This window comes from Macaca nemestrina, chromosome X (assembly GCF_043159975.1).
Source record: "Macaca nemestrina isolate mMacNem1 chromosome X, mMacNem.hap1, whole genome shotgun sequence".
NCBI classification, from domain to species: Eukaryota; Metazoa; Chordata; class Mammalia; order Primates; family Cercopithecidae; genus Macaca; species Macaca nemestrina.
The window spans coordinates 58,755,378-58,764,221 of NC_092145.1; positions in this window are offsets into that span (position 1 = coordinate 58,755,378).

The window sequence follows — 8,844 nt, forward strand, 5'->3', positions numbered from 1 at the left end:
TTCCAAATACATGTGTGCATTTGCCAGCCTTCTGTAGGGTTAAGAATTTTTCTTTGAGTATGGTCTCACTTACTTGATTTCACTGTTGTTTAGTGATCTGCTGATAAATGTTTAACAACCAACTTTCTGGAAAATAATGGCCCTGATTATTGTGTTTCATGATTCCAGTGGTGTAAATACTCTCACCATGGCCACTTTTAAGCTACCAACGTAGCACTTAATGTAGAGTTGAAGTGTGTAGCAGCACACCATTATACAGTATTTCCACTTATACAGACAGAATAAAGGTAAATAACCTCAAGAACATAGATAAATGTAAAATGTAGTAAAATATTTAGGAAGTGATGAGTCTTCTGTATTTAATACTTTTATTTTTAATATAACTTAAGTTTGTATCATTTAATTATTAATAATGGCAATATTTAATAACAGACTCACAAAATTCCTGAAAATTTAATAATTGGCTCTTGTAACCGGTATACCAGTGGCGTTTTTTCTTTCAGAAACCACAATATAATGCATCCTCTATGATTTCCAGTTTTGGTTTCTTTGAAGTAGGTCACCAATTTAACAGGACTTGTTATGAAAGTTGGGTATGGAGTCTTTCTGAATGTTTGTGATTCCCACCGTTAACCAATCATTTATAGTTGTTTCATCCACAATTTGATAGCTTTTTTCTTTACTTTTTTTTTCAGTAGCTTTCCTTTAATCAGTTGCAATTTTTTTTTCCTGGAAATGAGTCTGTTTTTCCCTTTGCACTTGTCCTTCACCATTACCATGTTACATAATATACAAGGTATAACTAGCATCAATAGGCTTGTGAACAATCACACTGATCTTTGGTAGACATACAATTCAACTGGTGTGAGCAGAGTTGCCCAGATATCCATGGCTATGAGAGTATCCTGGTTATGTGCATTCAGCATCCATGGGCCTGGAGATGAGTTAGTGAGTACTGTTATTTTCTATTATGTTTCTTTAATCTTAAGGACAGTCTGGTCTTTAGTAAACATGCTCCATAATGATCTGGATAATGCAGATTTCTGCCCTATTTCTTATTGTGGGGATTTACTATACTGATTCATTGATGCTGTTCCCCCATGACCACTAGGAAGGATCTGTGCGAGTGCTAGGCAGAGTCATAAGGAAGGTATGTGGCAGCCAACTAGCCCAGAAAACAATCACATCTGTGACCTTATGCTCTAGGGTCATTAGCACCTGTTTCGAACCACCTGAGCTAATGAGGCCCTTGACATTTTATTTTTCTTGACATTTGTTTCTTTTTCTGCTTTATATCTCATTAAAGTAGTTATTAAGTCAAATAATGTGATAGCCAGAATGGTCCTTGCAGAGCAACTCCAGTGCCCTTGTTTAACAGAATTTCCCTCAAACTCTGTTCCAGGTCCATGCCTCTCATGTTATATTGATGTGTGCACCTCAGGAACTTGGAGTTGTAATGCTAACAGAATTTTCTGCAGGAGATTGACATTTTATGTTATGTATCTGGTCATCCCGCTCAACTGTGTGAATGGGTAACTGAGGTTTAAGGATACTAATAGTTAAGCAACTGGGGAAGAATCATCAGTGCTACATATTAGAAACCTTGCAATCTTATTAGAAAGGTAAACAAGACTCCACTAAGTAAAAATGTCAAGAGATATTTGTGAAACTTTCAAATTTCCCCTGAGCCTCAAGGTATCCAAATGATCAAAGGCAATCCAAGAGGTTAGTGACTGTTCCTATGTTTTAAGTAATTGTTGCCAGAAATCCCATTTCCCTTCTGCTTTCTGGCTGGAGGCTTCTTCAAAACCTTCTGTAAAAAAGGTTTTAAAATTCTAAGAACTTGAAACCTACTCTTTGCCTCTGTATTATTCACTTCTGTGATTATTACTACCTCCTTTCCTTCTCCTCCTTCTTCCTTTTGCTAATTCAGTCAGAGAACTAACTTATATCTAATCAAGAAGAGCTTTATAGGCGGGGCATGGTGGCTCACACCTGTAATCCCAGCATTTTGGGAGGCCGAGGTGGGTCGATCCCCTGAGGTCAGGAGTTTGAGACCAGCCTGGCCAACATGGTGAAACCCCATTTCTACTAAAAATACAAAAATTAGCTGGGTGTGGTGGTGGGCATCTGTGATCCCAGCTACTCGGGAGGCTGAGGCAGGAGAATCATTTGAACCCGGGAGGCAGAGGTTGCAGTGAGTTGAGACTGTGCCGTTGCACTCTGGCCTGGGTGACAAGAGCAAAACTCTGACACACACACACACACACACACACACACACACACACACACACACAGCTTTATAGGTCATAGAAATTTTGAAGTGTTGACTTTAGTGATAAATTTCATCTGTTTCATTTGTCAATGGTATTAAATTTCACTTTATTCCTGATCAGTATTTTTAGAATAAGTTCAGTAAGTTTGAGTATCTTGCCTTTAACTTTCCCATACACAATTGCCAATTCTGGTCTTACCTGTTTATACCATTCTTCCCACCTGTAAACTTTTTCCTATTAATCAATCATTCTTTTAATTGTGTCAGTTGGAATTATGTCAGCGTGAACCTGAAGCAAAGATAAACTGTTACTATGTCTAAAAAGGTTAATGTAACTACTTGATGTTAGAAGTCAAGATGGGACATTAAGTAATCAAGGCCCATGAAGTGCTTGTCGGTAAATGCTCCCTGCTTATAGGAAGGCTTGCAGAAGGAAATGTTTCTTAGGGCTAAAAACTGAGAAAGAGACAACAGTTTGAGATGGCATGATTGTGGGTCTCTTGAGAAAAATTATCTTATTCAATCCTTGTGGCTTTGAGAGTGTCAGAGTGACATATCTATCAAGTCTCATAGTTATCAAGAAACTGTCAGGATTCAAACTTCCAGGTGTCAAATTCATTTTGCTTCCCAATTTACAGTTATTATGGTATGAGTAGATAGTAAGAGCTGCTTTGTGCTGTTTTGATCTGGTTGTTTGATTTTGTAAAAGAGGATTTCCAAGCTTTATTTACAGTGACTCAGGCATTCCATTTGAGGGCTAGGCAAAATTGGCACTGAGGAATCAGATCTGTTCATCTGCCCCATCCACTGACTACACATTGAAAAATCTTTAAAACGTAGCCCATGATATCCAGGAGTTGGTCTGATGCTCACAACTAGGTCTTATTTATATTGCTGCAGGCTGGACTGTTACATACAACTAGGCCAACAGGAGAACATCACAGAACATCAGCACCAGACAAGATCACTCTGAAACTACGATGGAATGAGACAAAAACAAGGTCACTGTACAAACCATTCAACACCAATACCTCCTTCTCTCTCAACTAAAATAAGTGATTGTTACTTGTTTACCAATTATAGCTTTAACTTCATCGAATCTTCCCTCCCTATAGATACAATTGACTGAGATACCTGATGGTTTGGCTGTGTCCCCATCCAAATCTCATCTTGAATTCCCGCATGTTGTGGAAGGGACCCGGTGGGAGAAAATTGAGTCATGGGGGCAAGTCTTTCTCATGCTGTTCTCGTGATCGTGAATAAGTCTCACAAGATCTGACGGTTTTATAAAGAGGAGTTCCCCTTCAGAGTTTCTTTTTGCCTGATACCATCCATGTAAGATGTGACTTGCTCCTCTTTGCCTTCCACCATGATTGTGAGGCCGCCCCAGCCATGTGGAACTGTAAGTCCATTAAACTTCTTTCTTTTGTTAATTGCCCAGTCTTGGGTAGGTCTTTATCAGCAGCATGAAAATGGACTAATACAATACCCAATCATAGACTCGACCCAACTTTCTGATAGCATCCCATCTAGAGGGAACTTCTTTTTCCTTAGACCCTGTCCAAAATTACGCAACCTAATCCCAAGTTCTTTAATAGATTCTTTCTAACGCCTTCTTCCTGAGATGCCCATGGTTCCGTTGATGTATGTTCTTTCTCACTGCAACAAATAGTAGGTCCAATTTATTCAGCTACAGGTATGTTCTTGGTAGTCTTTGGCTGAAGAGAAATGACACCAGATTCTCTTAATAGACAGGGTCTATTCTGTAGCCTACTTCTTGCTTAGCATATCTGGTGAGCAGTCACCTCTGATCAGGCCCTCTCTCAATATGCCAGTGCTATGCAAGATAGAATCTTGAATTTCTTAAGGAACTTTAAGTCCTCATTTAAATTTCTGGGCATTATTTGCTGTAGTTCCACAGTTGCGTCTCTCTAGAGAGAAAGGGCTCTCAGTGGGAGGATGGGGTTAATGCAAATAATACTGGATATGTCAGAAATCTTCTCTTGTAGTTTTATCTCTGTTGGCAAATAGCCTTGTAACTATGGTCAAGTTGTTTAACCTCTTTGGACCATAGAATTTTAGCTTTAAAACAAGAGTTAGACAATAGAGGTCTCTGAGGGTCCTTCCGACTCTAACATTTGGTGATTTTATTACTTGAAATCCACTCTGGGTATGTCATCTTCTTTCTCTCATAGGTAATATCATATAACTTTGAAGAGTTTTGTGATGTGAATCACCCAAAATACTCTATTTTTTAAAGCTATCCGAAGTGCATAAAGGTAAAGTTTGTCATTTACTTCACAAATATTTGCAAACAGATGGCTAGCATAATTGTTTCTGGTGTAAAAGCAGACATTGTTAAAATATAATAAGAACCAGATAAATCTGCAAGAACTCTCTTAGCTCTGTCTCCAGAGAATCAGTGCTAATAAGTCAAATTAGTCATTTTTATTTAGGAGATATAAAAAGGCATATGGTTTCATGCTGTACCAGCTGTCATAAAATTTTGGAGAAAAGTGTTGCTTACAAAGCTTCTAGGGGAAATGTTTCATAGAAGCATTTTAACCTTTATAGCTTACAAAACTAGTTGGCTTCCTTTTTTTTTTTTTACAAACTATTTTTTGGCCTGAATTCTCTTTAACAATAAAGGTTCAGCAGGAAGGAAAACACACAGCTAGAAGAAAAATAACTGGACTGCCTTCTAGTGGAGTACCTGTTATAGATTGCTTTTATAGAGAGCTAAGATTTTCATGTGAGTCTAAAGTGTGTTTTGATGAAATATATTTAGAGACTTGTTTTCAAGTAAGATACATTTTAGAAAGCTATGCTCCACCATTTAACCTTCACGTATCGCATGAATTACAATGGTGGCCACAATATATGCGTACTTTATATGCATACTTAAAAGTCCTTACTCATATACAAGTTCCTTTTATTTTTTGGCCTCTCCTCCCTTATATTGAAGTGCGTGTGCTTTTGTGTATGTGTGTGTGCGTGTGTGTGTGCGTATGAAACTGTAGAGTCCAAAGATCTTCCACATATTGTGATTTATTCTTCTGGCAGTTTCTCTATTCCTTTGCAGTTTTTCACTTCTATCTTTTTACATTTTCCTTGTTTATTCACTTTGTAGATTCAAGCTTTCCTCCATTTCTTTTTAGTTTTTCATTAAAAGAAGCCAGACCTAGGAAAGACAGAGTTTGAAATAGAAATCTAGAATCAGATATTTTTAAGTTTCTATATGAGTTAATCATTGCAATTGTGGTTGGCCTCATGCCAAGAAAGAAATGTATAATAAATCATAAGAGACTAGATTAATGAGAAAGTCTTTGGAATAATCAGAAAATATAGTCGAGTTCTCAAAAACTAAGAATGGAAATTGAGTAGTTCCGTATGAATGACATTTATACGGATAAATAGTATTTGGAAAGTATTAATTAGAAAATATATTGATTTTACTTGCCTAAATTACAAACGTAGCATTTCGGTTGTCATAGTAATTTGAATACATTTGTTCTTTGAAATGATTTTTGATTATGCAATTGCAGAAGGCTTTTAACAGTTTTTACCATACATTTCCTAGGGGCCTTATATCCACAGTTTCTTTAAAACAAAATTATATTTCACTTCTTATCTTTTTTATTACACTAAGACTAAAGTGTATTTTGTCACATTTTGTATAACATATTGTCTACACATCTATCAGATAATGCATTTGTTAAATAGTTGACTTTTGCCATATCTCAATAGATTAGAGTAGCTGTTTCCAGCATTTTCAAGGATGAAGATTTCTTGTATGTATCAAAATATTTCTTGGAACAGCTCCCCATTTACTCTTGCCACCAAGAAGATAGCTTTCCTTTTCTGTTTTTCTGTTATAATGTCATATATCTTCTATTAAGTCAGTGTTATTTTAATGAATTTACATTTCATTAATAACCATAAAAGTACCTGCAAATATTAAAAAATAGTAGGACATATTATTATTCAGCTAGCAGATTCCTATATATATGGATGGGCAAAGTCTTTGTAAGAACTGATTAGTCTCTTGGGCATCTATGGTACAGAGATTGGGAGCTTTTGGATTGGAGCTTGATACCACTTAATTGCCACTTTATTGCTTTTGCTGATTTAATTCCCAGAGTGGTTCATGGGATTCTGCTCTCCAAATCTGACCTTGTCATTTTAGGTGGGCTATTACCAAAATGCTAGTAGTATGGTATAATGCTTTTGGCCACCCTCCTTTTTTTTCTCCTTTGAAGTGTGCTATGGGAGGTGGGGATGGGAGAGGGCTGGCCCAGACGGCCACTGATTAATGGGAAATGTGAGGGTTGGGTACTGTGTGTTTTGAGATGAAGCAGGGCATTTCCTGTCCAACTCATTAAAATGAGTTGAAAAAAGCAGGGATGGAGAGCTGAGTAAAATTCCGTAGAGGATAAGTTGGAGTTAAAACATTTAGAAAAGCACACACAAACACCAAGTCAAAGGATAGAATCAGTATCAGGACTATTGAGCCAACTGTTCACGAGATGAGTTTGAAAAAGTCTAAAGTAACAACAGGAGCAAGTATGATACTGCTTTTTATTCATCTACTTTTGAAATTAATCTGGAACTGGCTGTTTGTTTTTAATAAATGGTGAAGGGCTAATTGGCTTACCATGCAGTGCTTTCCTTTGGTCTCCCACAGTATACTTCTCAGCTCTGTTTAGAAACTGGAAGGTTAGTTTGTTCAGTTTATTTTATTTTATTTATTTATTTATTTATTTATTTATTATTATTATTATTATACTGTTTGTTCAGTTTTTTATAACATAAAGCCATAATGTTGGTTTGGTTCTATCATAAGAAGCCTGATAATGGGTGTTTAAACTGCCAAATCCATCACCTGCTCTATCCATAAATCTCAAACCTACATTTTATATAGTTTTTATAACACAAATTAAACAGTTTACCTTTTCTTACACTGTCTCTTATGGATTTTCTTTCCCACAGAGAAACAATCTGTTTTCTATCTACAGGCTGTTTAAACAACTGCATCCAGCTGTCATGTGGCTATGGGAGGTTGGGCATAGGGAGATTCTATGTAAATGAGTGATCAGTTCTCTGATCCTTCTTCCCTGGCGTGGAAGCTGAGGAAGGCTCAGATGAGCTCCATAAGGCTGGAGTAGGACTTATGAGCACAGTTCTACCACGGCTGTATATGTTGTGCCAAGGCATGAATACCAAACCATCCAAATGCTGAGGGGCAAATCCAGAGAAGTTAGTAAATGGGACTTTAGAGCAAGAAGGCCTATGTTAAGTGAAGTTAAATAGATTTCTTTGCTACAGAGGTTATCATAGTATTTCATGTGCTAATATGAAATGTGACTCTCATAGATGGAGATAGATTATGCCCTCTTTTCCAAATTTATTTGACCATTGACTCTTTTAATGTTTGTAAATATGTGGTAGAGTGGTTTTCTATTAATAATATCTTGCCAGGCCAGGCATGAGCCATCACATCTGTAATCCCAAGGCTTTGGGAGGCCGAGGCAGGAGGATTGCTTAATGCCAGGAGTTCCAGACAAGCCTGGGCAACATAGTTATACCCTTTCTCTGCCCCCCCCGGCCCCCCCCCAAAAAAAGTCAAGCGTGGTGGCACATGCCTGTAGTCCCAAACTACTCAGGAGGCTAATTTGGGAAGATCACTTAAGCCCATAAGTTGGAGGCCGCGGTGAGCTATGACCACTTCTTTGCACTCCAGCCTGGGTGACAGAGCAAGACCCTGTCTCTAAAGAAAAAGAAAATAACAATGTCATGCCAGACACTATTGTTCCATGGAACACAGTTTGAATAGAGAATGCTGCCGTAATAGAAATAAAATTTAAAACAAAAGTTCTGTTAACTGCGCAGTCACATTATTTTTGAATATGGAAAAGTGGATATGTTTTGGAACACACAAAGCAAATATAATGTAATTTAATTTGTTAAGGTCTGCGAAGTGATTAAGATGCATCAATCATCATATTAAAACGGAGATGATTGGATTTGAGCCCTTTTAGCAAATCTTAGATATTAGGGTGCTAGGATGGTGGCCAGAGTGGAAAGAACACCTTTTGGTCACCCTGGTCACCATGGTATGCTGTCAGTGCAAAGAGAAACCCAAATCTAATTTCAAACAAAGCCTAAGTAATAGCAGTGTTTCCATACAATTTTCTTTTAAAATTCAAATTAAATCGTTTCCTCGAAGTACCACAAATGTTATTTTCAATCCCCAAATTTTCCTTTTGTATTCAGTTCTCTCTCAGTGATAGCATTTTTTTTCAGTACAAAGAAAATCTTATGTTTACATAAATGCACTGTCTAATGGTCCTGTTTACATCACTCACACCAATAGGTCTGGAGGTCCTTTTCCCGATGAGAGTTTACAAATGTCACAGCCTTCTTCTCTTCTCTCTGTTAACCTTTCAAGGACAAAATTCCTCTTAATTAAGAGTTTAACTTGTGAGGTGCTATGTTTCAGTTGTCTGAATTAATGTCAGCGTGCCTTAGTAAGCTGAGACATCTGTTCAGAACACAGGTCACCCTCTCAT